This window comes from Callorhinchus milii, unplaced genomic scaffold (assembly GCF_018977255.1).
Source record: "Callorhinchus milii isolate IMCB2004 unplaced genomic scaffold, IMCB_Cmil_1.0 Scaffold4, whole genome shotgun sequence".
Lineage (NCBI taxonomy): Eukaryota > Metazoa > Chordata > Chondrichthyes > Chimaeriformes > Callorhinchidae > Callorhinchus > Callorhinchus milii.
Genome location: NW_024704745.1, coordinates 44,964,734 through 44,979,417, shown reverse-complemented (window position 1 = coordinate 44,979,417; position 14,684 = coordinate 44,964,734). Strand labels below are relative to the sequence as shown.

The 14,684-nt window shown below is 42.7% G+C and overlaps 1 non-coding gene across 1 annotated transcript; it reads right to left on the bottom strand.

Moving 5' to 3' along the window:
• Positions 1–2,716: 2,716 nt before the first annotated feature.
• Positions 2,717–2,788, bottom strand: trnat-cgu. The gene has a single exon. It is a non-coding gene; the product is annotated as a tRNA-Thr (tRNA).
• Between the last annotated feature and the right edge of the window lie 11,896 nt (positions 2,789–14,684).

The following is a 14,684-nucleotide window of genomic DNA, read 5'->3' as shown; positions in this document are numbered from 1 at the left end:
ACAATTTGTGCAAAGAGTGGACTTGATGAGCTGCACGGCTTCTTCTCACTTCCTCTTTCATTGCAGCCTTGATATTTTTAAGTAACAAGTAGGAAATGGGAATATGACCGTACATAACCAGAGTACATTCAAACTTAAAAGCAGTCCAGATTGAGTCAAATCATTTATTCATGAATCAACCTAAAATGCATACTTTTCAGTTACAAATTTAGTTCCACGTTAAGTGCCTCAAAAAAAATCATCTGTCATGAGCATTAGAAAATGCAAAATAATAATAATAATCCTTGCATTTGACATAGCGCTTTTCACGTCTTCTAGATATCTCAAAGCGCTTCACAGAATACACTGTAAAGTAAATTGACGTATATTTGTGGCGAAACACGGCAGCCGATTGCGCACAGTAGTGTCCCACAAACAGTCGTGGATTGAAGTGACTAATTTTATTATTTTTTTTCTTGATGACTTATTATCAGGCATGTGGAGTAAGGAAATTTGCCTAAGGTTTCACCCTTGAATACATTTTGAAGATAAACAGCTGGATTTAGGTTCAAAGGATATCCTGTGAAGCGCTTTGAGACGCGTCAAAGACATGCTAAGGCGCTATATCAAATGCAAGGATTATTATTATATTGAGTGTTACATTCAGCGTTCACTTATATGTTCATTTAATTAAGGCATATTGGCTGAGGACAGAAACATTTATTATTCTCACTGTACACCAATCAAAGTATTGGGCAGACAGCATCTTCTAAACAAAGCGATTACTTTTCTAAGACTCTACCCCACTTCCGACTGCATGCCTGGGTTCTTAAATCAATTCTCAACAATGGCACATGACATTTATAAGCAGAAGAGAGACACTGGCCTCCAAAGAAGGAAAATCAATACTGAAGCTCACTATGTTACTGAATAATCAGAACATCTAACATATTTCCTAGTTGTATAATTATTGTACTCACTGTCAGTAGGTGTCATTCAAATCATTCAAAACTCTGCTGCCCGCATTCTCACCCGCACAAAACTCCACTCCCCGATCACCCCAGTCCTTGCCAGACTGCACTGGCTGCCTATCCCAGAGAGGATCGATTTCAAGATCCTCACCCTTGTATTCAAGTCCCTGCACTCCTCTGCAACCCCCTACCTCTCTGACTTCCTCTCTCCTCAAAACAGTATCCATTGCCTTTGTTCCTCCGGGTCTGGCCTCTTACTCTTCCCCTGAGTCCTCCGATCCACCCTCAGTGGCCGTGCCTCCAGCCATTATGCCCCGAGGCTCTGGAACTGCCTTCCTCATTCCCTTCGTCTCGCTCCCTCCCTTCCCATTTTAAGGTCTCTGCTGAAGACCTTTCTTTCTGATCAGGCCTTTGGTCACCTTCCTCCCCCTCCCCTTGCACGGTTCCGGGATCCGTTACTGTAAAGCGCTCTGAGATGCCGTCCGGCCTGGAGGGCGCTATATAAATCCAAGTTGTTGTTGTGTAAGGACAGAGCAATGGTCTCAAGATGAAAGGGTCTTGCAAAAGCTCAGGTGATGCTGTGTTTCAGTTTCGGCACTTGAAAGTTAAATAACGCCTACACTGTACTGAGTTAACTTTTAAAAAGCCATTATTAAACTAATAGCTTATAAAGGATCAGAAACAATTAACTCACTTGTAGGGGAACTCTTTGAAGCATGAATGAATCCATTTAGTTTAATGGCAAGGAGTCAAAAAACATGTTTTGAATTATAGTATGTGGATGGTAGGATCTAAATGCCAAAAAATGAGAAATGTCCTTTTTTATTAAAATAAATACTGCATAAATAGAAGAAAATATATGAATATGGTACTAAAATTATACTTATGCGTTTCTTAAGGGCCGAGGTGAGAGCATTTGATGCAATGTAGAAAACGTACCCCATATAACCTTAAACTGTAATCTGTTTCCTTTCATGGATTTTGCACCCTTTAAAAAATGTTACCACAATAATAATGATAATAATACTTACATTTAATATAAACCCTTTTATGTCAGGAAGATATTTCAAATCACTTCAAAGGATATACCGTAAAGTGTAGTGATTGCATATTGTATTTTTTAGGGGAAAATTTCTGCACAGCAACGTCCACAGTCACTCACGTTATCAAAGGCAACAGGATATTTTCGACTGTAACTTCTCCATGACTGACCTCAAGACTATTCATTTCATGGTTTTCTTTAGTTTGCTTCATATGATCAGAGCTCAATCCTCGTCTTAAATTTGTGTTTCTGCAATTATGATTTTGACCTTCCAAAGCTGCAATCAAAAGAGTTCATCCCATGTGCATCATGAAAGTTGATAGAGGCCATATCAGTTATTCAGATGCACATCTTAGAATCTTGAATTTCGTGAGCGAGTGGAGAGAAAATAGGAGAATGCCAGACACTAGATATTTGGTAGAAAGGATGAGCCGTTGAGTTCTGAATAATGTTTCTTGGACACTGGAGCAAAGGTAGATAGGTTTTTGACTTAAATAGTTAGATAATAATATCCTTGCATTTGATATAGCGCTTTTCACGTCTTCTAGACGTCTCAAAACACTTCAGAGAATATATTGTCAAGTGAATTGACTGGGCAAAACGCGGCAGCCAATAGCACACAGCAGTGTTACACAAACAGTCGTGGATTGAAATGACTAATTTGTTACTGTTTTTTTTAAGGATTATTATCAGGCGTGTGGAGTAAGGAAACTTGCCCAAGATTTCGCCCTGCCGGAAATCGAACCCAGATCTCTTGCTTACGAGGCAAGTGCTCTAACCACTGAGCTATAGGACTTCCAATAAATGAAACATTAGGGGGCAATGTTGGGACCTGAACGTCAAATCATTGTGTTTAGGTTAGCAGTAGGAGTTTAAGGCACTGAAACTAAGCCACTTATTGGGTGAATATTTTGGGCCCAGCATAATGTCTGGTTTATTTACTTGACCATGTCTTTTGAATTGAACTGAAACCTCAAAAGCATGGATATCTTAAAATCTCAATAAAAGTGCTGTTAAGAGTACAAGGCACCATTTGAAAACAACCTACTGATTCTATCATTGGACGCTTTTCAATGATTGAATCTTCCATTTCTGTACAATATCAGTTTCTTATCGATGTTTTCTGACACAATCAGTGTAAAATACAGTTTGGTTCTGACACACTGTGGAAGAAGGCCAAGCATTTCAGTTTAAGTGTTCTGGTGGATATCTTGAGATTAAGTTATTAATTCTGAGATATTGGTTAAATAGATCATATCATATTTTGCAGCTAAAATAATTTGGGCACAAATTAGCCTCATTTTCTTGTACATTAATCACATCAATTATGGTGAAATCAAAGTGGCTTGCCAAGGGACAAAATATATTACACCTAATGGAAGCATCAATGTTAGCATACAGTATATGAGATTTGCATAGGTACTCTGCTTCTACAAATTTAGCAGCTTATAGACAGCTCTGTATAACTTTGCCCGAATTGACTGCTGCACATGAAATAAATGGGAGTTTGTATTTCACTGTGGAATAATTATTTCACTGGCTACCTAATTACTGGTGAATAATTACTCACATATTTCAACCCAGTTACTTCCAACAAAAAACATTAACTTTAGCTCCCCATGGCAAATTTAATAATTTAGGTAATCGGCAGTACTGATGTCATCCCTTGAAATTAAATCCCTGTACTTGCTTTAGAATTAGTCACTTTTAACACATATTTAATTGACAAAGGCCCATGGTTATTGTACAAGGTTCACCCATGATTCACCAATAATTCGAACACTGTACAATGTCACTACCTACATTTAGAACTAAGCTCTTTGCTTTCAAATAAAGTACAATGACAATGCTAAAGTGATTGCAGTTTGGGCTTGCATTTATGGAAAATTTCAGGATTGGAGGTTATTTAGAGAATTGTGCCTCTGCCAAGGTAGCTTCCCACTGGAACTATCCACTCTAATACCATTTCTTCATTTCTTTTATTTCTTTATTCTTCAAATAAATATCCAATTCGTTTTTTAAGATGTATAATTGACTCTGCTACAACACCAACTTGAAGTACTGCATAAGTAATATATCAAGCCTTTCACGTGAATGCAATTCAACAACAACAACAACAATAAGATTTCATTTATAGAGCGCCTTTCACGTCGGGAGGACGTCCCAAGGCGCTGTACAGTTGGGTCAGGACCCGAGCAGGGGGGAAATGGTCAGGGTGAGGGGAGGAAAGGGAGGGAGCGAGGAGGGGGTAGAGAGTCGAGAGGGGAGGTGAAGGCACGGTCAAAGAGAAAGGTCTTGAGACCGGCCTTGAAGGAGGAAAGGGAGGAGGCAAGGCGAAGGCACTGGGGGATAGAGTTCCAGAGCCTAGGGGCTGAGAGGCTGAAGGCCCGGCCACCGATGGTAGGGTGGTTGGGGCGGGGGATGTGGAGCAGACCAGAGCCAGAGGAACGGAGGGTACGGGCAGGTAGGTAGGGGGATAGTAGGTCGGAGAGGTAGGAGGGAGCAAGGCCGTGAATGGCCTTGTAGGTGAGGATGAGGATCTTGAATTCGATCCTCTGGGGATGGGGAGCCAGTGGAGGCGAGCGAGGGTGGGAGTGATGTGGTCCCGAAGCCTGGTGCGGGACAGTACACGAGCTGCAGAGTTCTGAATGACCTGCAGCTTGTGGAGGGAGGTGCCGGGAAGGCCGGCGAGGAGAGAGTTCCCATAGTCCAGCCTTGAGGTGATAAAGGCGTGGACCAGAGTTTCAGCAGCGTGAGGGGTGAGGTAGTGCCGTAGTCTGGCGATATTCCGGAGGTGATGGAAGGCGGTGCCAGTTGTGGCGCGGATATGAGGGAGAAAGGACAGCTCAGGGTCGAACAGAACACCGAGGTTCCTGACTGGCTTTGAGAGGTGGAGAGTGCAGCCTTGGATGCTGATGCTGTCAGCGCCTGAGGTGCGGAGGCGCTGACGCGAGCCAATCAGGAGGGCCTCAGTTTTATGCACGTTGAGCTGAAGAAAGTTGTCTCTCGTCCAGGACTCGATGTCGGACAGGCAGGCTGTCAGGACATCGGTGGTCGTGGAGTTGAGGGTAGAGGAGGAAAGGTAGAGTTGGGTGTCATCCGCATACATGTGGAAGTTAACCCCATGTCTGCGGATGATGTCACCAGGGGGAGCATATAGAGGGTGAAGAGGAGGGGACCGAGGACAGAGCCCTGAGGGACACCGCACGAGACAGTGCGGGGGCTGAAGGAAAAGCCATTCGTGGAAACAAAGTGAAGACGGTGGGAGATGTATGACCTAAACCACTCAAGGACAGGGCCTTGAAGGTTGAGGTGGGAGGACAAGTGGTGGAGGAGGATAGCATAGTCGACCGTATTGAATGCTGCCGATAGGTCGAGGAGGACGAGGAGGCAGAGGGAGCCCTGGTCACAGATGGTCAGGATGTCATTGGTGACCTTGACCAGGGCAGTTTCTGTGCTATGGGCAGCACGGAAACCCGACTGAAGGGGTTCGAATATTGAATGGGTGGAGAGGAAAGAGCGCAGCTGGGAGGCGACAACTCGTTCCAGGACCTTGGACAGGAAGGGGAGGTTGGAGATGGGCCGGAAGCTTGATAGCTGCGACGCATCAAGGGAGGGTTTTTTCAAGGTGGGAGTGATGGTGGCAGTTTTTAAGGGAATGGGGACAGAGCCAGAGGAGAGGGACAGGTTGACGATGTCTGTGATATGTGGGGCAAGGAGGTGGAGCTGGGAGATGTGTAGTGGAGTGGGGATTGGGTCAAGAGAGCAGGTGGTGGGTTTCAGGGATAGGATGAGTTTGGTGACAGGATTTACTGTAAAGTGTGGTCACTGTAGTTTTGTAGGTGATTAACATCTCATCAAGTTCAAAGTCCCAATGGGTGCTTGAACCTTCTGACTCAGAGGCTGAATGCTACCAACTGAGCCAGGCTTACACCTAAACACATTTCTTCTAGGCTCCCCCGAGCTTCTCCCTCCCCCAACTGCTACATTTTCTTCAAGCAACAAGCCAGTCAATAGTTAGTTACCCTCCAGTGATCGTTACCCAAATGATCATTCCAGTTTCCAAAGTATTTTGAAATAATATGGCGAGTTCTACCCCAGTTCTAGAATGCACTTTAAAAATAGATAAGTGTTTTCAACTAAATCTCGAATGACAGTCCAATGCAACGCTGGGGAAGTGCTGCATTGTTGAAGGTGCCACCCTTCAGATGAGACATTAAACCAAGGTCCTGTCTGGCTTCATTATTGCTTCTACTATTTCATCACTAACTTTTGTATCCTTAGGTACTTACCATCTAGGGTATTAATTTTGTCTAATTTGAGTCCCTTTAACTTTGAAATTTCCCTGCTATTTTAAAAGAGAATTGCAGTACCATGATCAAAACAATGAAATTCCATTGAGCAATTTAAAGTTGGTTGATAGGATATTGCACAGGAGGGTATTATGCACAGAAGGCTCAAATTTTGGTCAACATTACACAGTGCATGATAATAATTAAGAAATCCTATTAGCGGATGACATTGACAAAGGCACTGTTTGTAACGTCAACCAGCCCTCTTCTTATTGTAATTTGAAATGTGCAGAACTTTAGATACATTCACTTATTGGGAGTGATCGCTGGAAGATACAACCATTGCAGACTTTTGAACTTTCACAAAAGCAACATATTTTCTTGCAATTACCCTCTTGTGCAGGAAGATTCACTTTGCCAATTCTTGAACACAGTAATAAGTCCACCAAGAATAAATGTTGCAAAAGTCATATCTTAAGTACACACTACTTTTCTGATTGACATGATAGACATTTTGAAAGTTCATGAAGAATGAAATCTACGGTTGGATTCACTGAGGCCAGCTGTATATATAACCACTTCAGTTACAAAAGATATACATCCACCAATTACATCGACAGCTGTCTGGAGTGATGTGTGAAATGTATTCTTTACAGAAATGGAGAAAATGAGGTTACAAAATCAAAGTTGAACTCAAACACTATTACACTATTACTTTACGTAGTTAAGAAATCAGAATTCCAAAATAGTTTCTGTGAAACTCGAAATAAGTTGAAAAAGTTGATATAAATCTTTAATCATTGTTACGATTGCAAGATAACTGGATACTCACTAGTATAGAATTTCCAACTTGCAATGAAGTGTCTTAGCAATCCTCCCTCAAGCGCTACTGTATTTTACAGAATTCACCAAATCCACTCAGCTTATCATCAAAACACCACATGGCTCCAATTGAGCAATATGCCGTGGAGTCTCATATGCCAAAGTTTCAAACGGAATTGCTTAATAAGAAATGCAAACAGGGCTTCCTTCCTCACATCTTGTCAACAGCATGGAAGTTCAACCATAAACATAATTAGAATTGGAGTAGAGTGCCTTCAGATCAGCATCAAGTACTTTCTGTTTCCTTATTTAAGTGTCCAGTTAGAAATTGGTTCATATTAGACCCCAATGTCCAGTGCCAATCTGCATTCACTGCTTGTGAGGCTTCAAAGATGATTTGTGGACCAGAATCGCCTGGACGAGCAAGAATTTGGGATTGAGGAAGGAGAGAGTCATCCAACAGCCCCACATTCAAACAATGAAAAGTATTAGATTTGGTCTGATTCAGCAGTTTCCATGTGGTAAATGAGATGGGTGGGGGAGGATATGGGGAGGTATGGAAGTGTATGGGGGAAAGTGTGAGGGGTATGAGTGGGATATGGGGGAATGGGAGTTATAAGGGAGGTATGGAGGCATGTGGGGGTGGGGGATATGGGGGAGGTATGGAGGTGTGTGGGGGGTATGGGGGTATGGGGGAGGTACGGAGGCATGTGGGGGATTATGGGGTATGGGGGAGGTACGGTGGCATGTGGGGGACTATGGGGGTATGGGGGAGGTATGGAGGCGTGAAGGGGGTATAGGGGATTTGGGGAGGCAAAAGCAACAGGGTTGTACAGTAATATCTGCGAAGACCAGATAAAATAATAAATAATAAAAATAAACAAGGGAGATGCAGGCATGATCTGTGAACAGAATGGGTTTGATCGACCAAATCAAATGGCCTTAGATTTTTTTCATTCTGATGCTAACCCTGCAAAGGTTATGGCCATAGTTTCAGAAATTCCACTTTGTATTATTCTGTTTCAAACTGATTAATCGTCCATTCCCAAACTAATTCTTAGAATAGTAAAGCTGCGAGGGAAATACCACTATTAACTGAAATGCCCATTTTGCAAGTGTCTCAAGGGAAAACAATTGAGTCCAGTGGGGGCAATTACTGGAAACATTTTGCTTTGCATATGCAATCATTTTAATCCCATTTGAATCTGGACCGTCTGGCTCCTGTGCACTTCCAGGAGTTTTGTGTCTGTGATTAACACGAATGACTAGATAAAGGCAATGCTTTGCTGTCAAGGGAAACATCCGTGTTGATAGGCTTCGACTTTGCTAAAGAAATCCCACCAGCAAGAAGAAAAAAATAACAGTTTCTAAGCAAAGCTATTTAACCCTTTCCTTTCCCAGTGCTGCTAGTTTGTAAAGAAATTGCCTGTGAAATTGGAGCCAGTTCCACTGCACAGGATTTATAATTTATTTGTTTCTTCCTAGTTTACCAACCATATAATATCTCAAGTGTAATCTAGTATCTAGTGTAAAATAATGAATTTCCTATCAGCATGGCACATATAGTTTCCAAAATGCTAGCTCGTTTGGTTGATTCTGTTTCTCATCGTTGGTGATTTAAATGTAAATTTTTTAGATTAATTTTCTTTAACCGGGAAGTTATATTACTTGCTGATGAGGACTTCCATCATTATTATTATTATAATTTAAAGTACAGTGACTGTATACTTTGTAAACAAACTCGGCAGCCTGAAGAACGATGCCTCCAAAAATACAGTACAACACAGCACTGCATTGGAGTGTCAGCCTGGACTGTTGATTTCAAAATCTCGGCTTAAACCTGACATTCTGTCGCAGAGGGGAGAATACCAACTGTGCCAGACTGACACCTAAATACACATACTTATGTATAATAACGATATATCCATGAGCCATATATATTTAGAGATAGAGAGAGAGTTAGCGAGAGAGAGAACCATAAATATTATATAGTGTGTGTTATATATATATATACATATAATAAAGATAGAGGACTCACATCAGTTGCAATGCTTGTTCAGGCACAATTTTACAAGGACCTGACAGCTCTGCCAGATCTATTCAATCCAGCTTTAATGCATGGTGACTTCTAATGGGAAATGTTAATAGGGAAACCAGAATTGTGCCACGCTGACACAGTCTACTTTTGGAACAGACTTGTGTGATATTCTTAGACATATTAATAGCACATTAGACCCCAAGTTGGAATGGTCAAACTCTGATTTTAGTGCTAGTTCTTATTTCCAAAGTGTATTTCTTTTTAAATGCCAAATTCATACTTTCAGCTGCACATGAACAAACATTTTGAATTACATCTTTATATAAATAAAGCACCCACCATCACATGAGAATCCCAGAATGTGAGCAGGACTTATATTTGAAATCTCTGACATGCAGCTAAAGCATCAATCTAATTCAGTCTAAACGCATTCTTGAAGTCAGGAAAAGAAATTAAGTGAGGTCGCACAATCTGATTTTGATGTCAGCCTGAATTAGGTGCACTCTTTTATAACTAAATCAAAACTGCCAGGAAAGAAGACCTAATCAAGCTGCAGGTTGTAATGCCATTCATATCCATCAATTGATCCATCAACTCTGACCGTGACTAGAAAGAATTAGAAATTTAATTGCATGTCAAAGACTAATTAAGTAAAGCAGCTGTTTTGAGAACTGCTGGTGGGTGGAGCAGTGTCACCACTGGATAACGTGATCAACAATCCAACTCTTTAATTTCATCTGGAATCAGCTTTGGTAACTTCCTAACAGCTCGAAATGGGTTGTCACAAAAGGCAGTGTATCTGTTTGTGCCTATCATACCAAACCTCTGCTCACTTGCCATCGAATGGCTTTGTGGATTTTGATGATGAATGCAGTGAATGGGAATCAAAATGTTATGAGTTGTTAAGGAAAAACCTCAAAGAATTGCTTATTTCTGAAACACTTGACAATGTCAAATGTGAATGGTCTCTCTTTTTCTCAGTAGGCTGTAGGAAATATACTCTATCTGTTGTGTCTTGTTTTGTACAATTAAAAGACTCTCAAAACTCAGAAGTCAAGTTTCATTATGTTCATTATAAATCTTTTCCCTCTCAATGTATCATATTAAAAAGGAGTTGCATTTTATAATACCAACAACATTTTAGGAATTCTGTTCTGTTATTTTTGTTGAATGCAACAACCATTTTGTGCACAGCAAATTCCACAAACAAGTCCTTTCTTTTATCGAATCGGGCCATAGAACCTTTAACATCCACCTGAAGAACAGGTAGACATCAACTCAGTTTAAAGTCTCTTTCAAGTGGTAGGTATGACAATGCAGTGTTCTTCAGTATTACATGGAATGTAAGCCTAGATAATGGGTGGCATTTGAACCCATAACTTTCCAAGCCAGGGCTGAGTTAACATACAGAGGAAGAACAAGCTGGGTACTTTCTACGAATTGACAGTAAACACAAATCTATTTCCATGGTCTATCATTGGCACTAGATTAAGCCACAGGTACAATTTTGCAAATGGAAGTAACTTAATTCTTACCACGCAGAATGTCACAGAATGGCTCTATTCTCTTAGCCTTCAGCTCTGCATGAAAGCTCATTCTACAGTGTACAGTATGTTTTTCACTGCTGTCAAAAGATGTGCAGAACATATCAATATCTATTTACTGGCAGGTCCCCAAATATGTTGCTACTATGGCACTCACCAGTACATTTCTAACTCAACTTATACCAATTAAAGTCTATTCATTGTATAAAGTTTAATATTATTCCAATATCTATAACATTCATGCATAATTAATTCCACCTCTTTCCTTCAACACTGACCGATTTTCCTGGCCTTCTGAATGCTAATAATCTCTCTTAGACTTGTCACCTATTTTTGTAACAAATATTGTATCAGATACCTTCTCTACCTAAATTAAATTGGCCACACCACCCGGCTACACCTTCCATCATACCCCATGACCTAACTGCTGTGGTGGTGGCGTGGCTCTTATCTCCCGGTCCCTGCTCGGCCTATCCCCTTACTCCTCTGGAGTCTTCCCTCCTTCCAACACCTTACCCTTTATCACCCTTCCAACTTTTCCCTCAAAATTCTCCTTATCTATCAACCTCCAAGCCCTCCCCCACCTTCCTCCCCGACATCTCCAACCTCCTATCTTCCCTCTCCCTCTGCTCCAAATGTCTCCTCATCCTAGGTGACTTCAACCTTCAATTCACCGACTCCTGCTCGATTTCTGCTGACTTCTCCCTTATCTCCACCCTCAACATCTCCCTCCACATCCACTCCACCACCCAAGTCCGCGGTCAACCACTCGACCTGGTGATCACTCGGAGCCTCACCGGCTCGGACCTCACCATCATCAACAAAGCAATCTCGGACCATCACTTCATCTCCTCAATTCCTCAATCCCGCCACTCAACCCACATCCATCTCCTGGAAAAAATCTTTGAGAGCAGGAATGTGTCCAAAGAGGGATTTTTAAGGAAAGGAGTGATGACGGTCATTTTTAAACTGGTGGGAACAATACCACTGGACAGGGAAAGGTTTACGGTGTCTTTGAGTAGAGGGGCAAGAAGGTGGAGCTGGCAGGTAAGGAGAGGGGTAGGGGTGGGGTCCAGGGAAGGTTTTTAAAGAGGTGGGAACAGTACCAGTGGACAGGGAGAGGTTTATGATGTCTGTGGGTAGAGGGGCAAGGAGGCGGAGCTGGGAGGCAAGGAGAGGGATAGGGATGGGATCGAGGGAGTAGGTGGTCGGTTTCATATGGGTTATAGTGGTCCGTCAGACATCAAGTCCTGGATGAGAGCTAACTTTCCTCAGTTGAACGTTAAGAAGACTGAGGCTCTCCTGATTAGCTCCCGTCAGAGCCTCCACACCTCAGGCGCTGACAGCATTACCATCCATGGTTGCACACTCCATCTTACTAAGCCAGTCTGCAACCTTGGGGTCTTGTTTGACCCTCAACTGTCCTTTCCACCCCACATCCATGCATGACCCGCTCTGCTTCCCCCACCTCCATAACATTGCCCGGCTTCGCCACAATCTCACACCGCAGGCCACCAAAATCCTCATACACACATTCGTAACATCCAGGCCTGACTATGCAAACTCCTTACTTGTCGGCCTCCCCAACTCACCCCTCCATTGGGTGCAGATCCTCCATAACTCTGCAGCCCATGTCCTCTCCCGCACCAGGTTCCACGACCCTATCACCCCCATCTTCACCCGACTCCACTGGCTTCCCATCACACAAAGGATACAGTTCAAGATCTTGATCCTCACCTTCAAAGCCTTCCATGGCCTTTCTCTCCCCTACCTCTGCAACCTCCTCACCCCTTACCATCCTGCCTGCTCCCTCTGCTCAGTGGGCTCCAGCCTGCTTCATGTCCCCCAGCTCGCCCTCCCCATCATTGGCAGGCGGGCTTTCTGATACTCTGACCCCAACCTCTGGAACTCCAGCCCACAGTCCCTCCGCCTCATCCCCTCCCTTGCCTCCTTCAAGACCCATCTCAAGACCCTCTTCTTCGACCATGCTTTCGATCACCTTCCTTCCACCCTGCCCTCCACTGTCCCCAACCCCGACCCCAGCTTGGGTCCGAAACACTGATGGTCCAGCGCCTTGGGATGTCCTCCCAATGTGAAAACCGCTATACAAATGTAATTTTGTTGTTGTTGAATGAATCATATTATTAACAAAAAGGTTCCAGAACCTATGGAATTCCAAGGATTTATGCCTCCAAGACAGGGCTTTTCAATTTATCATTAACTTCTGCTTACTGTTGTCAAACCCGTTTTTGATACTACTGGCTAATTCTTGTCTACAGTGACCATTCTAAGTAGCTTGGGCGATCAAGCACCATCTTGAAACCAAATTGTTCTGGGTTAGAATCCATTCAATCATCATCCTTTTGGGGTCAATTAAACAAGTGCACAATCTAAAAGTTATTCTCCTATAGTGGAGAGGGAAGGTAAGTAGTGTTGAATTGGTTCTGAGGAGACACATGAGGATGCTCAAAATAATTGATGGCTGACCAGCCTGGTTGATCAACAAGACTTGGTGGTCCAGGCATGCCTTAAATCCAGCAAGCAAATACCCTAATGGATAGTGTAGTCGTAGGGGAACCATTATCTACGCGTGAATGATTCCTGACACTATGTTCTCAGGAACTCAGTTTTCCCAGTGTTAATATTTTGGATTCAGAATCAAATCATTAACTGTCCAAACTAACGACTAAATATCATATTCACAAATTTGCTGCTGGTGACAACAATCTTGGGTTCCATCCAAATGCAACTTCCATTGAAAGGAGGCAGACATTTAATGCTGCAAACAATTTAAAAATCATGCTCAGAAGAAATTGAAATTGGTTGGCAGATATTGTGCCACATCTTAAATATTGTAGATAGGACCGTGACAATCGGAAGCCTCACAATCGCTTTTAAAATTCAATCAATTTTAAGTAACTGCAGCAAGAACTATGTTTAACAATTGTATGCAGTATTAAGATATTACTTTCCTTATTTCCTAAGCAACAACAACAACAAATTACATTTGTATAGCAACTGTTATGTCGGAAGCACGTCCCAAGGCAGGGGGATGGGATCAGGAGGGGAAGGAGGCCACGGGGAGTAGGTGTCGGAGGGTGATTGAAGGTGCAGTCAAAGAGGAGTGTCTTCAGATTGGCTTAGTGAAGTGGAGTGTGCATCCTTGGATTGTGATGCTACCAGTGCCTGAGGTGTGGAGGTGCTGACGGGAGTCAATCAGGAGAACCCCGGTCTAGTTGACATTCAACTGGAGAAAGTTAGCTCTCATCCAGGATTTGATATCTGACAGACATTCTGTCAGGGCAGCAATGGTCCTGGAGTTGAGGGTGGAGGCAGAGAAATCGAGTTGGGTGTCATCCGCATACATGTAGAAGTTGGCACATGTCTGCTGATGAGGTCACCAAGTGAGAGCATGCAGATGTTGAAGAGGAGAGGACCAAGGACAGCACCCTAAGGGATTCCACATGAGACGGTGTGGGGGCTGGAGGAGAAGCTATTTGTGGAGACAAAGTGGAGATGGTGTGAAAGGTAACATCTGAACCAGTCAAGGACAGAACCATCAAGATTGAGGTGAGAGGAGAGGCAGTGGAGAAGGATCGAGTGGACAACGGTGTCAAAGGAAGATATTGAAAATACTGGCAAGCAACCCAGGGTCTTCCAGCAACAGGGTGCAAGAAAAGAAGGTTGTAAATGTTGTCAGATGAGATGGAACTCCAGCTGGCATCTAATTGAACCTTAGACAAATATGCTTCCCTGCTCTATAGTGGTCAAGCAAGGTTCAGAATACGCCATCCAGAGTGGAGAGCCCTATATAAATCCAAGTTGTTGTCATTGTTGCAATGATTTCAATTGTGGAAAGCTTTAGAATGCTATTTAATGTCACTGGTACCACAGCAACAAAACACAATTGTGGGAGAAAAGAATAATGTAGAGCATTTTGTGTATGTATTTTTGTTAAAGTCAGAAATGAAATTCACGACATGCCTGCCATCGACA